The sequence below is a fragment of the Silene latifolia genome, chromosome 8 (assembly GCF_048544455.1).
Source record: "Silene latifolia isolate original U9 population chromosome 8, ASM4854445v1, whole genome shotgun sequence".
In the NCBI taxonomy this organism is placed as follows: Eukaryota; Viridiplantae; Streptophyta; class Magnoliopsida; order Caryophyllales; family Caryophyllaceae; genus Silene; species Silene latifolia.
Window position 1 is genome coordinate 65,374,287 of NC_133533.1, and position 10,003 is coordinate 65,384,289.

The window sequence follows — 10,003 nt, forward strand, 5'->3', positions numbered from 1 at the left end:
GCACATAGAAACATATGATCATCTACTTAAAGTTATCCAATAGACAACTATAATGATGGGATTCATTATATGTCCACAAGCTTAAAGGTTTGTGTATGATCAATTATAAAGTGATGTTGAGTTGATGAACTCTTCTAAAGAAATGTCAATTACAAAGTACACTCATCAAATCTAAAACTATTAGTCAATCTATGAGATAGTCCTCCTTATACTTCAAAATCATTATTTGTGTCTTATAATCTATCTTTGAATATCTAGTGTATTTATTCTAAAGATAGAGTGGGAGAAAAATGAAGACACAAAGAATACAAAGATAATTTGTATACTTGCGTAAATGAGATCTACGAAAGAAAGAATGATTTGTATACCTAAATAGAAAGTATACACGAATAAGATGAGATCTATGGTCTCGAATAGATGAGATCTACATGACAAAAGAGACCAAGTGAAGTGACCAAAAGAATAGGTTCTCAAGATAACTACACGAGGAGACCAAAAGAAAGTTTTGGAAGAAAATGACTAAAGAAAAGTCTTAACAAGAGATTTGGCTAGTTTATGAACAACATTTGACCAAGAGTTTCAATATTGATATTTACTTAAGAGCCTAAATGAAACAAAATTGCATCCTTGAAAATAAATGAGATTTATGACTAAAAGTTGCAAAGAAAGATATGCCGATATCTACAAGAGCTAAGTTAATTGTTAACCATGCTAGTGTCATTACTTAACCTCATTATGAAAATGAAATGGTTAAACCTCCTTCCGGAAAGGGGTATTTTTAGAAGGCCGTGTATTATAAGAAATTCACATTTAAATAATGACATTGCTACGCATCATTATAAAATGAATGAGTTAGAGATTAAAAATCTCTTTCCATAAGTTTAAGATGGAAACCTTTTCTAAATAGGTATTTTGAAAGGATATGCTGGGAACATATATGGTTTTAATCTTAATAACTTGGCAAAGCAAAATGTATTTCAATTCTTGAAATATTTCGATTGAGTAGTCAATTTCGAAACATGTGGAATTGAGTGGGAGTTTGAAATTATCATGTGTAGACATGGAATTTAGTGGGAGCAATCATCTTGCAGATTTTATAACTCATTACTCATTGAGAATGACGAGCTAGTACTATCTTTCACAAAGAAGTATTTGAGTTTTCAATTCTGGATGAAAATGGACTATGATGAATCCAATCACATCATGGGATGTTGGATAGGTATTGAGATATACACATCAAATCAACGAGAAACGTAGGTTATTCATATCGATAAAAATGGAATTACCATAAGCAGTCATGGTCATTCATTGAACCTAAGAATGGTTGATCACATGATTAAAGATTACTAATGTTTCCACCATTAGAATAATCATGCACATGTCCAATAATGAATCATATGCTTAAGAGCATGGTGAGTTATTGGCAAGCCATAGAAGAATCGTCATGAATTCTCGAGGAGAATTAATGAGCTATTCTAGTGTTTGACAGAACACTCTGTTATGTGACAAAAAGTTGCACATATTGAAGTTCGAACACACGTAAGGATTTATGAAAATCCTAAGCTATTCAAGCTAAAAGGAGAAATAAGAAGTTTGAAAAGATACTTGTTATAGTAAGAAGTTACTCAAAACTAGTATTTTCCAATATGCTAGGACTTATGAGAAGTGCTAGGCTAATCATCTTGACAATTGTTGCAAGACCCTACAAAACGTATACCTAGTGCATTGCGAGTTGGTAGAACACTTAACCAGTGCAAGTTATATCATCCACCATAATTCGTTGCTTATGTGATAAAATATACTACTACAAAAAATGTATAAGAAACCGGTTATAAATGGCCTAAGAAACCGGGTTATAACCGGTCTATATCTCACAGGTGTCTTAGCCTAAGAGACCGGTGAACAAGCCGGTTTCTATGTTAATTCTTAGGAGTCCTGTTATAGAAAATAACCGGTCTCTTTGTTTTGTATGTAGAAGACCAGTCACTACTAATAACTGGTCTCTTTTCTTTGAATTTAAAAGACCACATGTTTGTTAAAACCGGTCTCTTTTATTAACATTAGAGACCAGTTTTTCAACGGAACAGGTCTCTTTAGCTTTCACCTAATTAAGAAAACCGCCTTGCTTGCTATACCTGATTTCACTATTGTCATTATCATGCTACATACACAAATATGCCCATTGATACATTGTTTCACCTGCAACTTATTATTGTTGTTCTGAGACAATAATAATATTAATAATGCTCATCTATTAATTTATACCATCAACAAAAAAATTCAATACATATCACCCAAATATCCAAATCATTACTACTCCAAAACTACAATTCCTTTTGATGTTCTAGAAAATAAAGCCTCCCTTCTAAAAAAATTATCAACTACAAAGGAAGTCAAAGAAAACTCGAGGTCAAAAAGAGAAGTTCTAACAATGACTACAATCCAATTAAGCTTTCATCAACATCCATATATTATGATCGCCTTTCATCGCCTTTCATCGTCTTCAATCTTTTAATCTTCACCGCATAACCAACTACAAATGAACAATCTCAAAATTAGCTACCAAACTGATAACTTGACAAACAAAAACATTATTCAGCAATTAAAAGTCGTACTTGTTAAAAAGACGTAAGCAGCGACCATATAAATCAGTACGAATCTCACAATTATTCAAAAATAGAAATGTATAATGATGGCATCAAGATGATTACCATAGTCACAGCATACATGATGAATCACGGCCTTTCACGCATGAGATGTAGGCAATACATACAAAAGAATCGATTCGTTGATTGATGCTGGCAAGTGTTTCATACGTACTTGAAATTTATGTATTCTTCATGTGGCAGTAAGCCATAACATGCTCATATCCCTTCTCTAACCAATTTTATTATTCAAAAGTAACATCTCAGACGGGTAAAAAAGCAATCCCTATCTTTGACAACTCAAATTTGAGTTGTAGCAACATTCCAATAACTAAACAAGTCATCTTGCACATCCAATATTGCAATTTAGCCTACCATATACTACACATCTCATCCTAGTTTCATACTTTCATACAGTTTGTAAAATGTAGTAGTACTAAATTATGATATAGATTATCTAAAGTAATTTGTTATGCTACTCTAGATAAAACTACCATATACTACACATCTCGTCCTAGTTTAAATTCTGAAACCGCAATTTACAACCTATAAACCATTATTTTTGTGAGTGGATGTAAGCTTTCATAAAAAAATCAGCCGTATTAAAATTTGTTTTGACCATTACCAGCCATTATACCATTACAATCAAGCAAATCAACAGAAATTACTCTGCAACCCGATCAAATTTTGCTTCAACTTTTGAACAACTGATCAATGACTAAGAAGCAATTAAGCAGTATTGCAAAAATAATTCTACACATACTACACCACACACAATAATATATACACCTTAAAAAACCTTGAAATTTAAATAGTTTAGCGGAGATGAAATCAATTAACCTTTTAAATTGAATTTGAACAAACAAAAATAGGATCGGAAATAATTAATCAAAATCAGTAATTTCACCAATTGTTTATGAGCAGTAAACTGATTATATATACTCACACACAAATTCAAACTTCAAAGTAGCAAGAATAATTGTGATTCACATAGAGAAGAAAACAATCAAACCTAAGAGAGGTAGATGTGCGATGGCGTCGAGATCGCTACGGTCATCGCTGGTGATTCAAGTAGGAGACGAATAGACGATCGAGAAATACTTCAATGGTGATGCAGACTTGGCGGTGTGAGTAGCTAAACTGACGGCGGAAGAAACAACGGCGGCACTAAAGCAGTTGTGTTTTCCTTCTTTGTTTTTTTTTATTTAGGATTTAGGAAGTGGTGGAGATGTTTTTAGGGCTTAATTAATAATTAATACGCATATCAGAAAAGTTAAGAGACCGGGTTTAGTGGGAACAGGTTTGTTATTCCGATTCTATGAGATCGGTTCTTTTAGATCAATGGTTTCTTATATTAAGAGACCGGTTTAAAAACAAAACCGGTTTATTATTTCCAACTCTATGAGACCGGTTTTAAAAAATCAACGGTTTCTAATATTAAGAGACCAGTTTGAAAACTAAACCGGTTTGTTATTAGTAATTCCTTTGGCCATTTTTGTAGTAGTAACAACAAGAAAGTTCCTTCAAGATAAAGAACCTAAACCTAGGTTGGGAACCTAGATGTGCACTTGGTAAGGTTCATGCTATGAAAGATAAAATGAATATAATGGAAAGTGCAATATAAGAAGTATGAACACATGGACACATGGTATGTTAAACTTCTATTGCAATCGACTAGTGTTTACACACTTACGATATACATCACAAGGTTGTAATATGGTATTGACTACCCGAATGTGATGTCGACATTCGTCGTTTGAGTTATTATTAACTCACCTTATACTTTGTTACATCCAAACGGGTTGTAGAGACAATTGAACCCCGTTAAAGTGAACACGGATTAGCATTGTATGCGCCCATAGTCACTTACATGAGGTGACGTCTCGAAGTGACCAGAGTGTGATGCGATTGATGGCAAGTTCAAGTGCCATGGAGTCATGTGAGATGACTAGTCAATCACATAGGCAGGCTGTTAGGAACACTTTGTCGGGCCTAATGACCGCTTATAGAGTTCTGGCAAATTTATATAGCCTGGTCGTGGCGAGAGCTACTATAGTATTCTAATGAGTCGATTCTTTTGACTAAAGACTGTTCGCCTAAGGTGGCAAAATTTCAGATTAACTTTGATTTATGTTACTACGACCTTCGTAAATGGGGTCAAATGGGCATATTTTGGGTTATGATGGCTGTGGCTAGTCGAAGGGAATAAGTGCGATAGGAATTGTCCACCCCTTGTCAGGGTTATAACAATATCTCAAGGCCACTCGAGGAGTAATGAACTGGAAATGCGTGGCCACGCTCGGAAGGTATCTATGGTAGATAATTTCGGTCAATCAGTTATTCTCCAGATCGAGTAAACCACTCTCGATATGATCACTTGCAAGTACGACCTGAAAGACACCTTGCATTGAGTGGGAGATAGTAATAGGACAAGAGAATCAATGACGCACTGATGTGAACATTATTTGCGCACATTTAGTCCCCTAATTGAGCCTATTTTGCATACTATTATAACATTCTATGGCCATTTTACCCGTCAAAACCTTCCTATTTGCTTTTCTATCGCATTTCATATGTTTTGTAGAAAAGAAGATAATAAGGCGGAAATTCCCGTCTTTCGTGCATATTTGGAAGCTTATTGATGATATTAGATGGACTAGTATGAAGAGGAGGCAAGAATGATGACCAAAGATGTAGGAATAAAGTGTATGTAGAAGGATCAAAGGGTTAAAAGTAAGAATGACGAGAGGGAAGGCACTTCATGAAGAAAATGGCTCGGAACGCAAACCAAGAGCTGCTCCTTTGGCTCTGAAAGTATGCTAGATGGAACGGCGTCGAAAAATCAAGCGATCTAGGCTTTTGAATCACTCCAATAGGAGTCCGGATGAGAAAATGACGTCCGTTTTACAATCCGAGGTCAAACAAAGAAGCTGTTCGGGAATCCGCGCGTCCCGAGAAGAAGACGCTCGTCTTCCCTAATCCGCCCGGATTGTCCCCAATCCGCCCGTCTTCTGGCTGGGAAAAACAAGAAAATTCACTGGAGGAGAATCCGCCCGGATTCCCTACAATCCGCCCGGATTCCCTACAATCCGCCCGGATTCCCCTTCCACAATCCGCCCGGATTCTCTTGAATCCGCTCGGATTCCATCGCCAGAATCCGCCCGTCCCGACTCCAATCCGCCCGGATTCCTTCACAGCATGATTTCGTCTTCTCCAAGCTTCAAAGAAAGACTCCCTTCCTCCGAAAAATACCGGAGTCTCCTTACTCAATCTAAAAAGTGTAATTACTAGTTTAGCCCTTAGTTAACCTAATGCATCCCACCTAATTTCCACTATAAATACCCCATCTTTGTAATTAATGAAAAAAAACATCTTTTTAGCTAGAAAATCCTTCTTTAGATTAGATTAGGAGTAGATTAGAATAGATTACTCTTTAATCTTTCCACAAATTACACATTAATCTCCCTTTAATTATTGTTCAAGTTTATTATTCAAGTTTATTATTGGGTAATTGAAGATTATTGGGTTATTATTGGGAGATTGACAACCTTCCATCAATCATCAAGTTCTTCTATTATTCTTTGCATTATTATTTGGATCATCTTAAGTTGGTATAATTCCTTTACTCTTTAATCTTTATTGTTCATTTCTTCATTCTATTATCATGTTTATACTTGTTGTGATGATTGACACCATTAATGACATGTTTCCCATGATAATGAGCGAGTAGTCTCTTAGCTAGGATTAGTGGGTAATTAGGGGAAGCCAACATGGGATTGATTCATGCTTAATCTAATATGTTCACATGATTAAATTGTTTGCTTGTTGTGATGTCAACTTTATGCACATGTTATGTTTGATGAAATGCTAAGCCTATGAATCCTTGCATTTTTACCATCTCTTATCTACTCAACTTGACTTGTAAGATATAAACCAACTCGAGTCTTGTTAGACCATGCATAGAAGTTGAATAGGAGGAAAGTAAGTCGACTTGTAGGTGTTGTACAATCTAATCGATTCGGCTCCGGGACCCAACCCTTCCTATGAACCGTAAGACATAAACCAACTCGGTTCCTCCACAACATTAATTGCTTGCAACTTTGTAAACATGTTTGTATGATCAACACCATGAATCCCTTATGACCCCATGATATCCTAGCACTTTTAATCATTTGTTTACATCTTTTCTTTTATTGCTTGTTCTACTTTATTGCTTTTATTAGTCTAGAACACAACTACAAACCCAACCAATTTGTGACACTAGCATAAATTGATATAGATAGACTTAGAACCCAAAGAACACCGTCCCATGGATCGACCTCGACTTACCACTAACTAGTTGTATGTTGAGTATTATAAATGTGTTTGATTGGATGAGTGACGACATCGTTCCACATCAAAATGGCGCCGTTGCCGGGGATGGTGCTATGTGATTAAGTTCTTACTTGTTTGTCTATTTTTATTTTTGCTTTCACCTTGAGGAACTTGTTCCTCAAGGCTTGTTCTTACCATTTTCGTGTAGTTTCCATGCTTATAGTTGTTTCTTTGTCTTAGTTATGATGACTCAAGACTTTACATATGGAGTATGTGGTGGATCTTTTGAGTATGACTATGGGTATGGGGAGTTTGAGGAGCAAGTCAACACAAACCTACCTTACTACTCATACAATGAAAATCCTAACTACTACCCCAATTTTTCCACCCAAAATCACCACACCCAATATCAACAACAACCATCCACCCAAAACTCACTTCACAATGAATTCCAAATGCCACAATACAACCACTTTCACACCTACCCACAACAAGAAGATGAACCCATTCAAAATGTGATTCTCCAAATGATGGGAGATCAACAAAACTTCTTCAAACAAATGCTAGAAGAGAGCCGAAAAGAAGATAATGTTCTTAAAGGCATTGTTATCCAAAGAGAGGAATTGGGGATTCAAATAGCCCAATTAAAAGATTCCCAAGCAATCATTCCCCGCCGTTCTTTGGACATTGACCGTGAATGTGAGTTTGAAGGAGTTACCTTTGATGAGAAGTGGGAAGAGCCAAGTTCCTTGAGCTCTTGTGAGTATGAAAGTGTGGTATTTGATGATGAAGACATGAGGTTGAGTAAGCCAAATACTCTTAGCCTTTGTGAGTATGAGGGTGTGTCATTTGAAGTAGATGTTGAGGTGTTGGAGAATGAGTTGGTGAAGAGGAGTGAAGCCCCCATTTATGATTCTTATGGAGATAGCGACGATGACAAGCCTATGGAAGAAGCTTGTGCGGAATATATGTCTTGCATTGAAGAAGAGGAATGGAGTTGTGAGATTGCCTCACTTGAGGAGCCCATCCTTGAGAAATTTGAGGTATCCTTCCATGAGGAAGATGAATGTCTCTTTCCTATTGAACATAAATACCTTTTTGCACCCACCATGGAGCCAATGATTGTTGAAGAGGATATGGTGGACCTTCTCCAAAAGGCCAAAGCATCATACAAAAGCTACTTGGTGCAAAAACTCAAAGAGAAACTTGTACGTGAAGCTACTTGTGGGAATTTGGCACCCACAATGTCAACTTCTAAGGAAATCGGTCATCAAGGTCATGAGAATTCTCCTTCTACTCTTGAAGGATTGACAAATTCAAATGCTATCATCATCACCGAAAGTGAAAGAGAAGGTAGTGAGTGGAAGTCTCCGGGCAACCATGAACCATACTTCTTACCTTATGATGACAAGAATCATGGGCTAATTGGTTTGAAGCATTGGGAAAGCTCTAGTGCAAAGGGCAAGGTGAAAGAAAATATTTATGACAAACTTCCTTGGCCAAATTTCATGTTCAAGTGGAGCGACCCATATATATGCTTATTTGGAGCTTGTTCACAAGCTTTCGATCTTCTTCTAAGAGCCTTGAGCTCTATGGACAAAATTTTTTACAAAGTAAACTAGTTTGGTGGAGTCCTCCCTCAAACCACCATTTGTAAGATATCCTTTCCTTTCACTTTGCATTACATTTCCACTTGAATTTAGTTATTTACATATACATTAAGCTTGCATTTGTATTATATTTCATTTTGCATTTATATTAGTTAGTTCATATAGTATAGGTTGCATTGTAATATATATCTCACATGATTCATGTAGTTAGTTGCATATAGATTAGAATTCATGCATAGTTACTAATGGCCAAACCTATTCATTTCTACACTAGAAATAGTGTTTAAATCGGTTTGGGGAGGTTTGATCATAAGTGACCATAGTTTAAATCATGCATAGTTTAGATTGTATTCATTTGTTATATATGTCATATAGAATTGCATTTAGTTAGAGCATGCATTCATTCATACCATATCATTGCATTTGTACTTTATTTCCATAAAATCAAAAGACCAAAAACATGTATTTCCTTTTTTCCTACTCCTACATGTACATTGAGGACAATGTCCAAAATAAAGTGGGGGATGGGACTTTATATTCCAAAAATGCATAAAAATTGAAAAATTTCGAAAAATCCCAAAAATATGTTCTTTTAACAAAAACCATAAAAATTTGAAAAATTGAAAAATCAAAAAAAACAAGTTCATTTCCTTTGTAGTGTAGACTTGTATATATTGTTTTGTATATATTGTGTTTGTTCATCCTTTTTCACATTGATTGACTACGCCACATCCGAGACATGAGGATATTGAAGACCGCATGGTATGATCTTTCCAATCTCCTTTTTCCTCTTTATGTTAATGACTATGTGGCTTTATTTTGATTGATGCGGTAAAAACAATGTGAACTTAGGATTGCATTTAGTTTATATGGCATATTAGTTGGTAGAATCATATGCATTAGGATGTTTATATGTTAGTTGCATCATGGCATGTAGTTTGCATGTTAGAAAAATTTTGTGAAACCGTCTATTTGGGAAGCTTGACAAGTGTATATAGGCCCTAGTAGATGCTTTTTATTCTTAAGACTTTGCTTGTTAGAATACTTGTAAAACACCCTAGGATGTGTCATGCTAGTATCCTTTGACCCATGGATTAAGGCCGAGTCAAGAGTACCTTGTGGTGTGATAACTCCTTGGCTACCGTTTATTCCAAGGTGACCCTTGAAACCATGCATACTTCCATCATTCATCCATGTTCTACCACATTTTGTCATCAAAGGGAATGGGCACAAAAAGAAATCAATTTGAGTTCAAAGAAATGAAAAGTGAAAGAAATTTTGCAAAAAAAAATGCATCAAATGAAAAGAGGAGCAAAAATAGACTCCTAAAGCTTCAAATACAAGGCACCCTCGTTACTAATTGGGGTGACTTTGAAAATGTTCAAAAGAAAATGCAAAAAGTTGAAAGTTGTCAAGTGTTGAAATGCCAAAAGT

General features: G+C 35.7%; 1 long non-coding RNA gene across 1 annotated transcript; it reads right to left on the reverse strand.

Moving 5' to 3' along the window:
* Positions 1-2,232: 2,232 nt before the first annotated feature.
* LOC141594392 (uncharacterized) lies at positions 2,233-3,888 on the reverse strand. Its single transcript, XR_012522171.1, has 2 exons — positions 3,658-3,888; positions 2,233-2,533 (listed from the first exon to the last, which is right to left on the reverse strand). It is a non-coding gene; the product is annotated as an uncharacterized LOC141594392 (long non-coding RNA).
* Positions 3,889-10,003: the final 6,115 nt, after the last annotated feature.